The sequence below is a fragment of the Brienomyrus brachyistius genome, chromosome 22 (genome assembly GCF_023856365.1).
Source record: "Brienomyrus brachyistius isolate T26 chromosome 22, BBRACH_0.4, whole genome shotgun sequence".
Taxonomy (NCBI): domain Eukaryota; kingdom Metazoa; phylum Chordata; class Actinopteri; order Osteoglossiformes; family Mormyridae; genus Brienomyrus; species Brienomyrus brachyistius.
In genome coordinates, this window is record NC_064554.1 from 17796258 (window position 1) to 17810617 (window position 14360).

Genomic DNA, 14360 nt, shown 5'->3' on the forward strand with positions numbered 1-14360 from the left:
TCTGGGCCAGCTGAGCTATTAATTGCTTTGCTTTGGACCGTGAACTGCATAACTGAAGGCGTGCCACAATCAATGCATGGCGGAGGACCTGCGGTAGGCACCCATCCCGTTGGGGAGAGCCTCTTGCTGCCGGGGATCCCCAGAATTACAGAAGACAATGCGGGTTAAGCAGGGATGACTGCACCATTGTGATGAATAGCCCACTGTGTTCATCATTTGAATTAGAAGTCGTTTACAGAATCTCTTAATTGAAAAGTGTTCTGGGTGTGTTGCGTTTCCATTATTTGATTATTTGTGAAACAAACACTGGAGCAGAGCTGAATTTTAATGGAATGGCTCGAGCCGCTACCTGATTGCTGAAGGCCCATGAGAGACCGGGATGTGATTGGAAAATCACACATTACACACACTTTCGCTTTAATGCCCTTTGATTCGCTCCTTCCATTCAATCAACGGCTCAATCACAGCTAATTAATTAGGGGCCAGAGGAGAAAGACAACCTCCAGGACACAGTGGTTCAGGGGGATTAAGGGTCTCTGGTTGTAAGGCTTAAGCGCTGCCTGTCGAGGGGCTGCGTTCTTGTTTGCTGAGTGATTCTGTGATTGGCTTTGAGTCTTTGGTTGCAGCGACTTTCTGCACCTGTGCAGATGCATCGGTTTTTTATAAGTATGTATATTTTGTATGATATCCATATTCCTTTATCGTCAGGCACATCTATGGTGAACCACATCTGATTGGCTGCTCGTGTGTCTATTTTCTGATGCACATATTTGTTTTTGCTTTTTTTTTGCCTTTGTTTAAATGGTCATGTGTGATCTGTGTGTGTGTGTGTGTGTGTGTGATCAGAGGTGTGTATGGAGGCCTGTTGACACTGGTGAGGGGGGGGCATCCCCCTTTACAGTGCTAAGTATTTATTTTGCCTGTTTGCATTGATTTTTGAGGTTCAGCCCATGTCCCCAGTGACACTGCTATGATGAGACCCTTAGGCTGTGAGCACGCCGCCCCCCCCCCCCCCCCCCCCCGAAGTGGCTTGTCTCTCTTCATTAATAACAATGATGCAGAGGTTACCTGCCACATGGCAGCTCCCAGAGCACCTGCTCCTGCTGCCCCACCCCCGCTCGCCCCCACCCGCCTGCTTCGAGCGGCGCTTGGCTCCCGTCCTAATTGGCGATAATGTCTCTGAACGCTGCACCACTGCGCGGCCGTGACACCCGACAGGTGCTGTTCGGTGGCAGCGCCCAGACACCAGAGGGGGCTGGGCACGGCCCGGTGGCCAAGCGGCTCCCCAGCTTGGCCCTCCCCGGCCGCCCGGTCCATGCACCCGCCTGCTGTCATCCCCCTGAACCCTGAGCCCGCACCACTGAGAACTGAAAAACATTCCGGAACCCACCGGGCAGCCGAAGGCTTATTCGTTGCTATGGTTACATGTTTTGTGGGCGTGTAAAATAAATACATATTTTCCACTAAAGGAAAATGATATGCTAACTGTGTTTGGTAGGATAATGTGGCCAAGCGTCCTCAGCTCATACTCCCTGCATTTTTGTATACCCCCCCCCAGCCGTTACAGTCAAGCTGAGGGGGAACCAACCCGTGTCTTTCCAGCTCTGCACATAGCCGACCCCAGGTTTGAATCTCACCCTATTTCCACGCTGTTGCTGTCGACGCAGGTCAGCATGAAGCTCACGCACATGACGGGTTTGGGTTTTATTTGCCCGTTAGATCTTTCCCACCAATTCTCTCTCTGTTGCCATTTTTTTGCCATGTTTTCATTTTTTTAATCACATGCTTCCCTTGGGAGCCGGAGGTGAATCTTTTGAATTTTTTGATACAAGTCAACTGGGTTACTGTCGGAAAAAAAGGTACAACCCTGCTGCAGTTTTGTTCCCCGAGGTACAAACAATGTTAATGTACCTCAAATGGTACAGCAATGTCCCTCAGAGTCCACCTCTGTACCGTAAAAGGTACATTTACTACAGCTAGGGCACAGCTGGCAGGCCCTTGAGGGTGCAGCAACAGTGACAAGTAATTGTACCCTCAAAGGGACAAATTGGTACTTTATTTTTCTGGCGTAAAACGTCATTTTCAAGCATAAAGAAAAAAATTCTACAGAATCTAAGGCCAAATACCAGTCGATCAGTCCCTTCGATTCGGTTGTCCAACTGGAATCTAGTCTGAATCTGGGATCAGCTCTCCACACATCATGATCTCAGAGAATTTTTAGACAACCAGGGGTCCACATAACTGTGCCAAGAGGTGCATTTACAGCATACTGTGGTTCTTCTGTTGTACTCTGACAGGTATTTTGTTCTAGGGGTATCTTTTCTAAAAGCAGAGTTACTAACTGTGCTAGCAGTTTACATAGTTGGAACCATAAAACTGAATGGGTCCAACTACGTAAGATACTAACGGAAGCTTCTGGGAAGTGCACCCCCAACTCACCCTTCATCTAAATTGCTTGCCTCCAGAGATGGGGTGACATTTCTGGACATTTCATGTCCAGAGAGTAAAAATCCAGACCAAGATTTTGTATCAACCAACCAGTTGAGTACTTGTCTTTGACTCTTTATACGCGATTGATTGGTTGAATTTTTACTTTCTGGACCTGAAATGTCCCCATGAAAGCTGAGCCCAGCCCACATAGAATTGAGCTCATAGCCTTGACCTTCAGCTTTGACCGCTCTTTGCTGGGTGTGTGGTTCAGTTTTGAATTAGAACGACACCACCCCAAGGACAGGTGGGATTAGAGGACTGGACATGGAGAGAGTGTGGACAGGTGGGATTAGGGGACTGCACATGGAGACAGTGTGGACAGGTGGGATTAGGGGACTGCACATGGAGACAGTGTGGACAGGTGGGATTAGGGGACTGCACATGGAGACAGTGTGGACAGGTGGGATTAGAGGACTGCACATGGAGACAGTGTGGACAGGTGGGATTAGAGGACTGGACATGGAGAGAGTGTGGACAGGTGGGATTAGGGGACTGCACATGGAGACAGTGTGGACAGGTGGGATTAGGGGACTGCACATGGAGAGAGTGTGGACAGGTGGGATTAGAGGACTGGACATGGAGAGAGTGTGGACAGGTGGGATTAGAGGACTGGACATGGACACAATGTGGACAGGTGGGATTAGAGGACTGCACATGGAGACAGTGTGGACAGGTGGGATTAGAGGACTGGACATGGAGACAGTGTGGACAGGTGGGATTAGGGGACTGGACATGGACACAATGTGGACAGGTGGGATTAGAGGACTGGACATGGACACAATGTGGACAGGTGGGATTAGAGGACTGGACATGGAGACAGTGTGGACAGGTGGGATTAGAGGACTGCACATGGAGACAGTGTGGACAGGTGGGATTAGAGGACTGCACATGGAGACAGTGTGGACAGGTGGGATTAGGGGACTGCACATGGAGACAGTGTGGACAGGTGCGCTGTTTATCAGATACATTGAGAAAAGGCTCCGGCTGGCTGTGATTTTTCCCTTTCATCTCCCCTCTCTCTTTACTTTCTCTGTTTCCTGCTGGGATCATTCCCAGGAACGCCGTTCTGTAATTTTAATCCATGTTTTAACTGGGACTTAAAATCGCCTTCGGCTTCTCTCAGCATAAATTGCCTTTATTCAACAGTGCTTTCCTGATCTTATTTTTTCCCCGGATCTGTGCGAGGTTTTCCACAGGAGCATTGCTGTTTCTCCGTGCTCTGGCCCTCTACCTCCCTTGTCCGCCCCCTTGCCCCCAGCCCAAAGGGGGGATGCGGTCACCAGCTGCGCCATCCTTCGCAGATCCCTGGTGGACTTGTTAAGCCTTGATGAAATGCATGGGGGAGTAATTAGCTTAGGTGGCGTACACAAACTCTGCGTGGCCGCATGACGCGCGCGTGGTGCGTGGGGGGCTTTCTAGGTCATGTACACACCGTGCGGCCAGCTGTGTAATAGCTAGATAATAGATTATGATGATGAATGCTGCAGAGGACTTGCGTAGCACCAGAGACTCACAGACACAAAGACAAACGCACACCTGTATTCCCCTCATGCTAACACTGGGCTGATATCAACGGTATCGATTCACACCAGGAGTTCAGGTGTTCCTCTCACTCTCGGCCTCGTTCTCGTCCCCGGTGCCCCCACCTACCCTACCCCCCTCTCCATTTGTGTTCAGCCCACAGTCTGGCTCTTCCCTGCAGCCTCCCCTGACTCGTGTTAGCACGTTAGCCGTCTCACGCTCCTGGGGAAGATCGCCGTCGGCTGTCTGTGTCTCCGTCTCTCCTCCATCCCCCCACTTTTTGTTTTTTACGGTCCCAGTGTTTTGGTCACTGCAGCCCCCGCAGTGGTAGGTTTGACCTGTGGGTCTGTGCTGGCATTGTGTCCATTTCTCTTGTTGGTGACACTCTGCTGGAGGGTCTCCTAAGCTTGAATTCAAGCAAATGTGCGGAAAATATCTGACAGTCGCCGGACTTGACGAACTAAACAAAAGCAGGCCTTCAGAGTCAGACTCTCTGAATCACGCTTTGACGGTGGCGTCGGAGTCCAGCAACTGGACTGTTGCGGGGGGTGGGGGGCTGGAATCGGCACTGATATCAGCCCCCGGCGGTCGCCTTCATCCTCGACTCAGCTCCTTCCCGGCAGAAGGGGACGCTTGGCAGCAGGAGGATGAAAAACAAAAAAACTGAACAAAGCGACCGAGGGCTGCTCCATGTTAACCAGACAAAACGCGGCTTTTCCCTGCTATCCGGAGTAAAGGAGACGGATTCCACAGCTTTACACTTCCAGAAGGGGGGGGGGTGTCACATTCCCTTCTTTTGCAGTCCGTGTCTCACCCGTTGGTGGCATCGATCTGAGAGCTGGAACACTTTGACCCCATAGCATGTATCTGCAGGCTTATCTCTCCCTGTTTATCAAGGCGACGGGCGTTCGGGAACAGGAATCGATTAACACTCAGGAGCCATTGTCAGGGCCCAGCAGGGACGTCTTCTGGTTCAGCACCATCCAAATCCCCTCCCCCCACCCGAATAAAACAGGCTTCCTGCTGTAGCTTGCCTCATGACCTCCACATGAACACGTTAATGAAGAACCCCGAAAAAGCCCGGAATGGCACACGCCCCTGGCCCCGTTATCCGCTTCATCGGTTGCTCTCTCGCCCGACTGGCCCTTTAGTCGCCTCCGTCTTTGCCCGATGTAGGCGTTTCGCAGTTTCCCCCGCGACCTATAGGTGTCACTGCCATGCACGCAGGTGCTCTTCGGCAAAGGACCTGGGGGCCTCCGTGCCCAAAAGACGGACCCCGTTTGCTGGGGATGGGTAGGAGTGTCCAGAAAGCAGCCGGTCTCCGTGTGAGCCTGTGGGGGTTACTGCTGTTCAAATCGCAACGGTCATGAACCCAAATGTGGCGAGCAGCAGGGTGTGTGCAGGTGAGCGTATGCGAGGCGTGTACGAAGCGCGTGGAGGGTGTATAGCCGTCTGCAGGAAGCCGCAGCCAGGGATGTTCGTGGCTTCCCCGGAATAGCTGCATGTGTGCAGCCCTCCATGATTCAGCCGGGACAATGCGATTTCTCATAGAGGCCCAGGAAGCGGTGAGCGGCGTGGGGGCCGGGGCGCGGGGGTGTCTCTGCGTCCCGCCACTGCTTACAGGTGACTGGCTGCTGGAGACACAATAAAAAAAGAAAGCAGTCGCACACAGAGACGACGAGAAGCAGCGGCGCGAACGTCGCCTGTCAGCACATTCACTGCGTGGCGGCGAGGAGCTCGACAATGTGACAGAATCGGCCAAATGCAATAATCCCCCCTTTTTTAGCTCGCTGTCTGTAGGTTGGAGTTACACCAAACTTATTTGCTGCCCAGCGTTAAGCGTGTTCGTCTCTCCCTTGCTGTTTGACAGTCTGCTCTCCCCCATCCCTGCCCCCCCCCCCCCCACACGCACGCCCCTCTCTTACAACCGCCCCCGATCCCAGTCGAGGGGACTGAATGAATCACGCCGCGCTGCAGACCCGAACCTGATGGGACAGTGACAGACTGTCAGTTTTTGTGATTGGACAATGGCAGCCTGCCGCAACCTCCCGACGGGAAAATTGCAGGCTTGTGCCGATCCTGATTGGACGGGGGTGTGGGGGGCTATGGGGGGGAAGGTGGCAGGGGCAGGTTGACAGGGGCTCCGTTGCGGGATGCGTTAACGACTGGCCTGTCCTCAGTCCCGGTCGCAATCCTGGTTTAGAGCATGTGTGTGAATTAGACTGGAATCTGTAGCTTCTGAGTCACGACAATTATGTAACCGGCAGACGAATCGCATTTATTTAGGAAAAAAAATATATAGAATGAGAAATGTTAGCAGGAGCTGGCGAGAGCGACAAAGGCGGTGTCCGGCAGAGATGCTCAGAGAGGGGCGGTCCCCCGACCTAGCTGCGATTTATCCTGCTTCATGCTCCCCTGTGTGACAGTGAAGCTCTGATTGGCTGGTTCTAAAAGCACCAATTACAGCACTCGTTTTATTCCGCCAGGGGGCTTGTTAATTCAGGCACAAATACGCTTCTTTATTACCGGCATAATCATCTCTCCTGCTTTCATCTCATGCTTGTTTCTTGGTATGAATGCAGTTCCGCCCCGGTTCTGTGCCTCCGTTCCATTCGCCCGTCCGGTTTTCTGGGAGGCTGCCGGATGCCTGCTTTCCATCTGTGCGGTTTCGGAGTGGATCCCAAAGATGTTCAGCTGTGATGAAACCCAGAATTGCAGGATCCAGCCACTCAGGGAATCCTCAGACAGTCCTTCAAATCCTCCCCACACTTACAATCTTTTCTCTTCTTTCTGGCCCCAGTAAAACCATCAGTCCCATCCAGACCCCCACCAGATGCTTTACTCCCCTCCAGACCCCCATCGAGACTCTGTTTCCCTTTCAGACTCCATCCAGACTCTGACTCCCATCCAGACTTCCATCATGATTGAGTCCAATTCAGACTCCCCGTCAAGACTCTGACTCCTACCCAGACTGCCATCTAGACTCTGACTCCAATACAGGCTCTCAAAAAAACTCTGACTCCTACCTAGACTCCCCTCCAGACTCTGACTCCCATCCAGACTTCCATCGAGATTCTGAATCCCATCCAGACTTCCTGTCAAGACTCTGACTCCCATCCAGAATGCCATCTAGACTCTGACTCCAATACAGACTCAAATTCGCTACCCTGACACACACACACACACCCCTGGTCAATTCTGTTTCTAATGCTCGCCAAATCTATTAAAAATTTTTCATGCTTTCCATCTGTGCCATGTTTATCCTGTCCCAGCCTCACCCCCGTAAACCCTGACAACGGGACACCACTCCCGGGTGACCTGGTGATTTCTCAGCCTCAGCACCATGTCTGTCTGCCAGCCGGCCCCAATCTCCACCCACTGACCAAACCCTGGCCTTTCCCTCATCATGGAAGCGTGGTGACCATGCTATCATATTCTGTTCTGGCCTTGTTAGGTTAGGAAACAGTTCCCATGTCTGGAAGGTTGTAGTTTCACATTCCAGGGGCTGTAAAGCGGTCTCCTGACCCTTCACTCCAACTTGACCCTTGACCTTTAACCCCAATTGTTCCAAAGGAGGTGAACAATGGCTGACCCTGCTCTCAGACCCCAAGCTTTCCTCACTTGTATGTCGCTTTGATCAAAAGCGTCTGCTTCATAAGTAAATGGAAGCTTCTTGTGTGATCAGTAATCTTTAACTTCACGCGGTGGCCAATGCCGTATGACACACAAACTCTCCAAATCTCCATGTGCTTTTTTTTTCCCTCTTACTGTGGAGTGTTCATCTTTCAGCGGACAAAAATTAAACAATTGAGTTTTAATTATACCATTTCCCGTTCCAAAATAAACAAACAGGTGTGATAGGTTACCGGCCTACAATTACAGTTAATTACGAAACTGCGATTAAAGCCAAATGCAGCGGATGCATCATGATGGTCTGTTTTTGTAACTCTCCCGCTTCCCTCTCTCGCCCTTTGTCCCGGAAGCTGTCCCACAAGTGGACGTTTCCCAGCCACTGAGTTCAAAGCCATTAAAACACCGTACCAGTTTATTAAAAGCTTAATAACATCCGTTTTGTTTTTCTGCTATATACGGAACACAGTCGTATGTAAGTGTAGCGTATGGACCAATATAACGTACATTAAAAGCCTGCTGCGAAGTGTAAGACTGGGAACCATGTGACGCCAGGATGGGAGGACAGCAAAGCCGATTAATTCGGGGTTCGGCATGATATGATAAAAACAGGAATTTCAGGAAAAGGAAAATGGAGGGAAATGGAGGGGCAGCAACATCTGGGTATTGTCCCTCCTGTTGAGATGCACTCTGAAATGGTTCCTCCAGTCTTGTGTCTGAATCCCATTGGTCAAAAATGACCTCAACCCCGGTGCATTTTTACCCACAATCTCCAGGCACACTCTGCTTACTTCACAAGGGGTAGACCAGGTCAGACATAGAACCACAGGCCCAGGATACGCATGTTGGCAGAAAATGCACCTGCTAGTGACTTCAGTCCTTGTGGGACTGTCTCTACTGACCAGTGTGTCAGTGCTCATCAGTCGAGCGGTGTAAGGGGGTGGTGGTGTAATGCTTGCTGGCATTTGCCTTATATTCTCTACAGCTTTTTCTTTTGTTGTTTTAGTGCGGTTAATTATTTTCTTTTGTCTTGCATAGTGTTTGAATCACGATGATAAATGAGCTGTTGGTGATTCCCAGGAATCGTGTCTCACAGCAGTCCTCCAGCAAACTCTTCTGTACTTGTCAGCAGAACCAGCTCATTGGATGCAGAATGTATGGGGGGGGGGGTAGCAAGCTCACCTCTCTGGGGTTGCAGGTCTGAATCTCACCCCCAGCTCTATATGTGATTTTGGGGGTTTCTGTGGGAATTTGTGTGATGTTTTTATTTTATTTTTTTCATTTTATTTATTTAGCAGATGCTTTTATCCAAAGCGATGTACATTTGAGACGGCAGGTCACCCAGTCCCTGGAGCTATTGGGGGTTAAGGACCTTGCTCAAGGGCTCAATGGTGACATCACTCTCTTGACCATGGGATCTGAACCAACAACCTTCTGCACAGCATCTTAACCTGCTGATTCAGACATCGCCTTCTAAGAGATGCATGTGTGTCCTGCAATGGACTGGCATCCTATCCAGGTGGCACGCTGCCCTCGTGCCCTGTGCTTCCACCAATAGACTATAGGCTGCCAGCTTACTGCGGCCCTGATTGATGTATTAGGAACCCAAGAGCTGCTGATTGCTCTGACACCAGCTGATTCATCAATATTAATGTCATACAGATTCCTCTCCCTGTTCCCCACCTCTCTCTCCCTCCCTCTTTCCAAGCACGGGATCCTGATGCTCGGTGACAGGTTAAGGCACGCGTCATCGTCCTCGGTTAAAGTGCGTGTGCCCTAATCATACGCGACAAGGGACCCTAGCCTTGTACGGGATGGGGGGTTGGAGGGGCGAGCAGCAAAGGCGAAGCAGGAGACAGGAGGCTAAAGGTGAAGCAGTAGATCCCAGGGAGGAGGCAGAAGAAGAGAGAGGGGAAATGGAGGAGAGGGAGGAAGCGGAGAGAAGGCAAGAATCAGAAAGAGAGAGGTGCTGTTATTGGGGAAGTGGCTCTGGATTTTATGGGAAGGCGAGTCTGAGGACCGTCGCGCTTCCTGTCAAGCCCCCGGTGGGAGTCAGTATGTCCAGTCTGCTCTGTGTTCTGTGCTCTGGGCAGCTAAAAATAAGTATAGGGGAAGACAGAAATGAAATTAAACAAGTGTCGTCTCTCAGTCCATACAGATGCATCCTTCCGTGTGTGTTTAGTGCGACTTTGCTCCTGCACTGTGCCACGGCCTGGGTTATAGTTGCAGGAGCAGCAGTGCTGCAGTTCTTGGGATGGCCCGTGATTAACAGGCTGGAGTGAGATCGCTGGGGACAGACAGGTGTAAACCTCAGAACCACATTACGCAGTCACAGGCCACTCTCAGCGCCCCAGGTGTTACGACAGCCTGTCTGTGTAGTTTTTTGTACAGGTTGCCGTTTGTACAGCCAATCCCGTACTGCTTGTTGAACTGACACCAGCCAATGACTGGTCTGCTTCCTGCATCTTCATCATCTTTCCCTGTATTAGCCCTTACAAATCCCGAATGCAGGTAACGAATACCGGCCGCCATACGCAGTGAGGTAATTGGACTGTGTTCTTATCGATATCTCGATTGCAGCAGAGATGATCTTGCCCGATGGCCTTGTGCCGCTGTAAAGTTCCTCCACCTGTTGTGAGAGGAAAGGAGACGGGTAGGGCAATGAAATCATGGATTGGGGAAAAAAAGGGAAGGGAACGATTTTCAGAAGACATCAGTAGCACAATGGGTGAAAATGGCAATTTGGTCTGGACAGAGGTGAGGAATGGTCAAGCACGGACATATTTCCATGACTGATAGGTGACCTTGTGAATGTAAAGAGGGGAGATTCCTGTAGTTCAGAGGGCAGTTATGATTGATTGAGTTCTAGTTTTGTTTTGTCAGGATTTTGTTAACGAATTTGACCCCTGACACCAAAGACCTCACTTTCTGCGTGTCCTGGCTGTTGCTATGCATATTAGCTGGCTGTCTAATGCTACGGAATGGATCAGGTTGTAGTAAAGTCCATTAAAAGCTTTCTGCATAATGCGCGGCAGCCCTGAAAGATCGATAAATTGATCAATGAGCCCGGCTTTAATTTAATACGCCGCGCTTTCGCAAGAAAACGGCCTTGCGGTGGATTCTCTGGAGGGATCCAAGACAGGAACATTTCTGCCAGCAAGAGGAAAACGGCGGATGATTCACCGAAGTCGGTGGAGTGATTCTCCGAGGAAGACGACGGCAGAAAAGGTACAGATCACAGAACCCAATCTGGGAAAGGAAAAGAAGAATTCTCCAGCCCAAATGAGGGGGAAATGGTACCAGAGGTACCTAAGAGGAGAGTGCCACTCTTCACATCCTGACGTAAATAAAACCCTCTGCATGTCCACAGTGGGGGTCAAAACGGGATTTTGAAATTCTTCCATACCGTCGATTGGCAATGTAATGGGCGCAGGGGAGCAAGCAAAGCATCGGGGTTTGCAATTTACCGCCATAACGCCACAACATGTCGGAGGTAGCGAGTAAGGCCGTTTGCCTCGTTAAGTGACATTTAACTGCGGCCTGCCGAAGCGAGCGAGGCGTGGATGCCTTCTCGCTGTAAAATGTCGCTTCATTCCTTCTGTGGCGACGGATCGAGCTGGAAGGAAAGCAGGGTGGCCCCAAAACGCCTCACGCTGAATGACGCAGGGGTCCACACCCGTCTAGGACCCCCCCCCCCCCACGGCCCCCCACCCCTCCATATTTCACACGCATCTCTGGATTTGTTAATGGCAGCTTGCCATTGGTGGAGACACGGCTCATTTTCTAACATTTACCCATCATGCTCAGTCAGTGCCTGGGTGACAGTGACTAACCATTCCTGATATAAAAAAGCAAATAGCTTTTATTTTTGTGCTGTGATTGAATGCTTATTGGCTGCCAATTTCCTCGCCTGTGTTATGTTGATTTTCCCAGGATAAATGTTTATTGAAAATGGATGCATGAATTGTTGGATAGTATTGAAAGCATCGAGATAAGCTACCAAATACCTATGTGGATCTGGAACATTCTAACAATAGAATTACTTGTAATATTAAAATTTGATTTATTCAGGTGTTATTGCTATTTATATAGCAATTTTGAATGCGGAGAAGTGAATAATTTTTGTCTTCATTCGCTGAGGCTTTATTCATGCCAATGAAGTGATTTGTTTGAGAGAGCCAGAGAGCGCTGAGTAATAGCGAGAGAAATGGAGAGATTGAGAGACAAAGAATGAGATTGGGGTGGGAGGGCACGGTAAGTGAGGAAGAGCGGTAAGGAAGGGGGGGGGTGAAAGGAGAAGGCAGGGGTATGTGGGACGGGTTTCAGGAGGAGGAGAACATCTGCTTCACCTGGGAGCGAGGAGCACGCTCGCCAGACAGGAGGAATGTAGAGGCCGTAAGTTATGTAAGTCACCCAGGATCATGGCAACCGCTTAGCAAAGCATGTCGTGCAAAAATACGAGGAGAGAGAGAGAGAGAGAGAGATGGTCGCAACTAGGGAGGATGACAGACACGGGTGCTTGCAGACAGACACTGAAGGATGGGCAGGAGGCACAGAAGAATGGTGTGGAAACGGGGAAGAGGAGCAATGGGAAGAAATTGAGGGGAAAGAAGAGAGGACTACAGTGACACAAAGGTAGCGGCTGATGACTCACTCGCGCTCAGCTGTGTGGATTAAAATAACAGCCCCAGCAACCCAGTCTGTAGAGATGGAGTCAGGTTCTCTAACTCAGAGACAGGCTGATATACTAAAAATACCCTCCCTGTGTGGGCTGAAGGGGAGAGTAACAATCCCCCCCCCACCCCCTGAGGGTAGTCACTGTGACAGGGTACTGGGGTAGGGCAGAGTTACAGTATGACGGGGTAAGTGGGGATGTTGATGTCATAGGACTGGGTAGTGTTGCTGGGTGGTGGAGTGTGTGAGACGTATTAGGATAGAGTGTGATGGGGAACAGGATATAGGTACAGTGTATTGGGAACAGGATACAGGTACGATTTGATAGGGAATAAGATATAATGTAGATACAATGTGATGGGGAACAGGATACAGGTACAGTGTGATGGGGAACAGGATACAGGTGCAGTGTGATGGGGAACAGGATACAGGTACAGTGTGATGGGGAACAGGATATAGGTATAGTGTGATGGGGAACAGGATACAGGTACAGTGTGATGGGGAATAGGATATAGGTATAGTGTGATGGGGAACAGGATACAGGTGCAGTGTGATGGGGAATAGGATATAGGTATAGTGTGATGGGGAACAGGATACAGGTGCAGTGTGATGGGGAATAGGATATAGGTATAGTGTGATGGGGAACAGGATACAGGTACAGTGTGATGGGGAATAGGATATGGGTACAGAATTCAGTTATCATGTACCTGTGTAGGGCTCAGTTAGACTGTGCTCACATCAAAGTGTGAATGTCCTATCAGAACGATATGACAGAGGACGTGCTGGCTGAAGCCTCCTGAGAAGTATCTGTACGCACTCAGAAATCCATCACTTTGGGCACAATAATTTTTCACTGGTCGTTTAAATATGTAATCTCAGTTCAAATAATTCACATTATCTTCAAATTGAAGTTTAAATATTTAATCAGGCCAGTGTGTCACCGATTACACCCCCCACCCCAAGTTAGTCTTGTCTGGCGTAAAGGAGTAACAATGGCTTCTTGAGATTCCTCTGCCCTGGATGCCCTCCTTATGCTTGGCATTTTAAATAGTGGTTTCTGATAACGTTTCCCCTCCACTGGATAATCTGATGTAATAATAATAATCTGAATCTCTCATCTGACCTGAAGTCAGTGCCGATGGATTATTCCAACAGCGAGAGGTCGGTCATCCGCACACACTTACTGCTGCTGGTGAAACTATTCGCCCGCTTGTCCCTGCCAACGTGGGAGAAACCCACTCCATCGCTTGCTTCCGCTGCCACAGGAGACTCGGCCAACGCATCTAGGGGCTGCCGCACTATACGTAGCCGTCTGTGCGGGCATCGTCTGCGCAGAGCCCGTGAATGGAGGTCTCAGTGGGTCCCCGCCCACGCAGATGCTGGACTCCGCCCTTACCCAAACGGCAGCTATGCGGAGACGTACAGCACGCTGCCTTCGCTTGGAGTCACAAAACTCATTAGGAGCGACAGATTTAACAGACCCTATGGCATCAGTAAATAGAGTCGTAATTTTCCATTCGGATCAAAATGGGGGGAGGTGGTGGTGGTGGGGGTGTCAAAACAACAATCTGCCAGGTGCTAAATGCCTGAGTGAGCCAGTGGTGTTGGGGGTGGAGGGCGTGTGGCGGGGGGGATTTGCATCTGCGCTTGGCAACCGAGCAAGAAAATGGCTTCCTTCACAGATGACAGGGTGGGAGGGGTTGAAAGCGGGGTCTAAGTACCACCAATAATAATTGCTAAGATGAGTGAAGTAAAAGCAAACATTAATAAATGAATAATGAGATGGAGGGAATGGGGGTGTGACCAGCGGAGCTCAGAGGCCAATCAGAATACAGATGGAGCACCGACAAAGCCGAACGGTAACCAGATACATTGAAAATGACCAGAGTGCATTTAGTCAACGATGAGCAGGTCACTGCAAGGCTCCATTAACTGCTTTGTGTGCCCCTTCTCCACCAGCTACACACAGGCATAGCCTGAGAATTTTACAAATCGTAGACCAAAGAGAAGGTGAGCACTAAATGCCAAACCCCTCGTCTGCTCCT

The 14360-nt window shown here is 50.2% G+C and overlaps 1 protein-coding gene and 1 long non-coding RNA gene across 2 annotated transcripts in view; both read left to right on the forward strand.

The window, feature by feature from the left end:
* The window catches only part of LOC125718455 (cAMP-specific 3',5'-cyclic phosphodiesterase 4A-like), a 58506-nt gene that overhangs the window by 5089 nt on the left and 39057 nt on the right, over positions 1–14360 (forward strand). The gene's annotated exons all lie outside the window — the stretch shown is intronic.
* LOC125717456 (uncharacterized) lies at positions 2874–3344 on the forward strand. Its single transcript, XR_007384544.1, has 3 exons — positions 2874–2929; positions 3008–3202; positions 3281–3344. It is a non-coding gene; the product is annotated as an uncharacterized LOC125717456 (long non-coding RNA).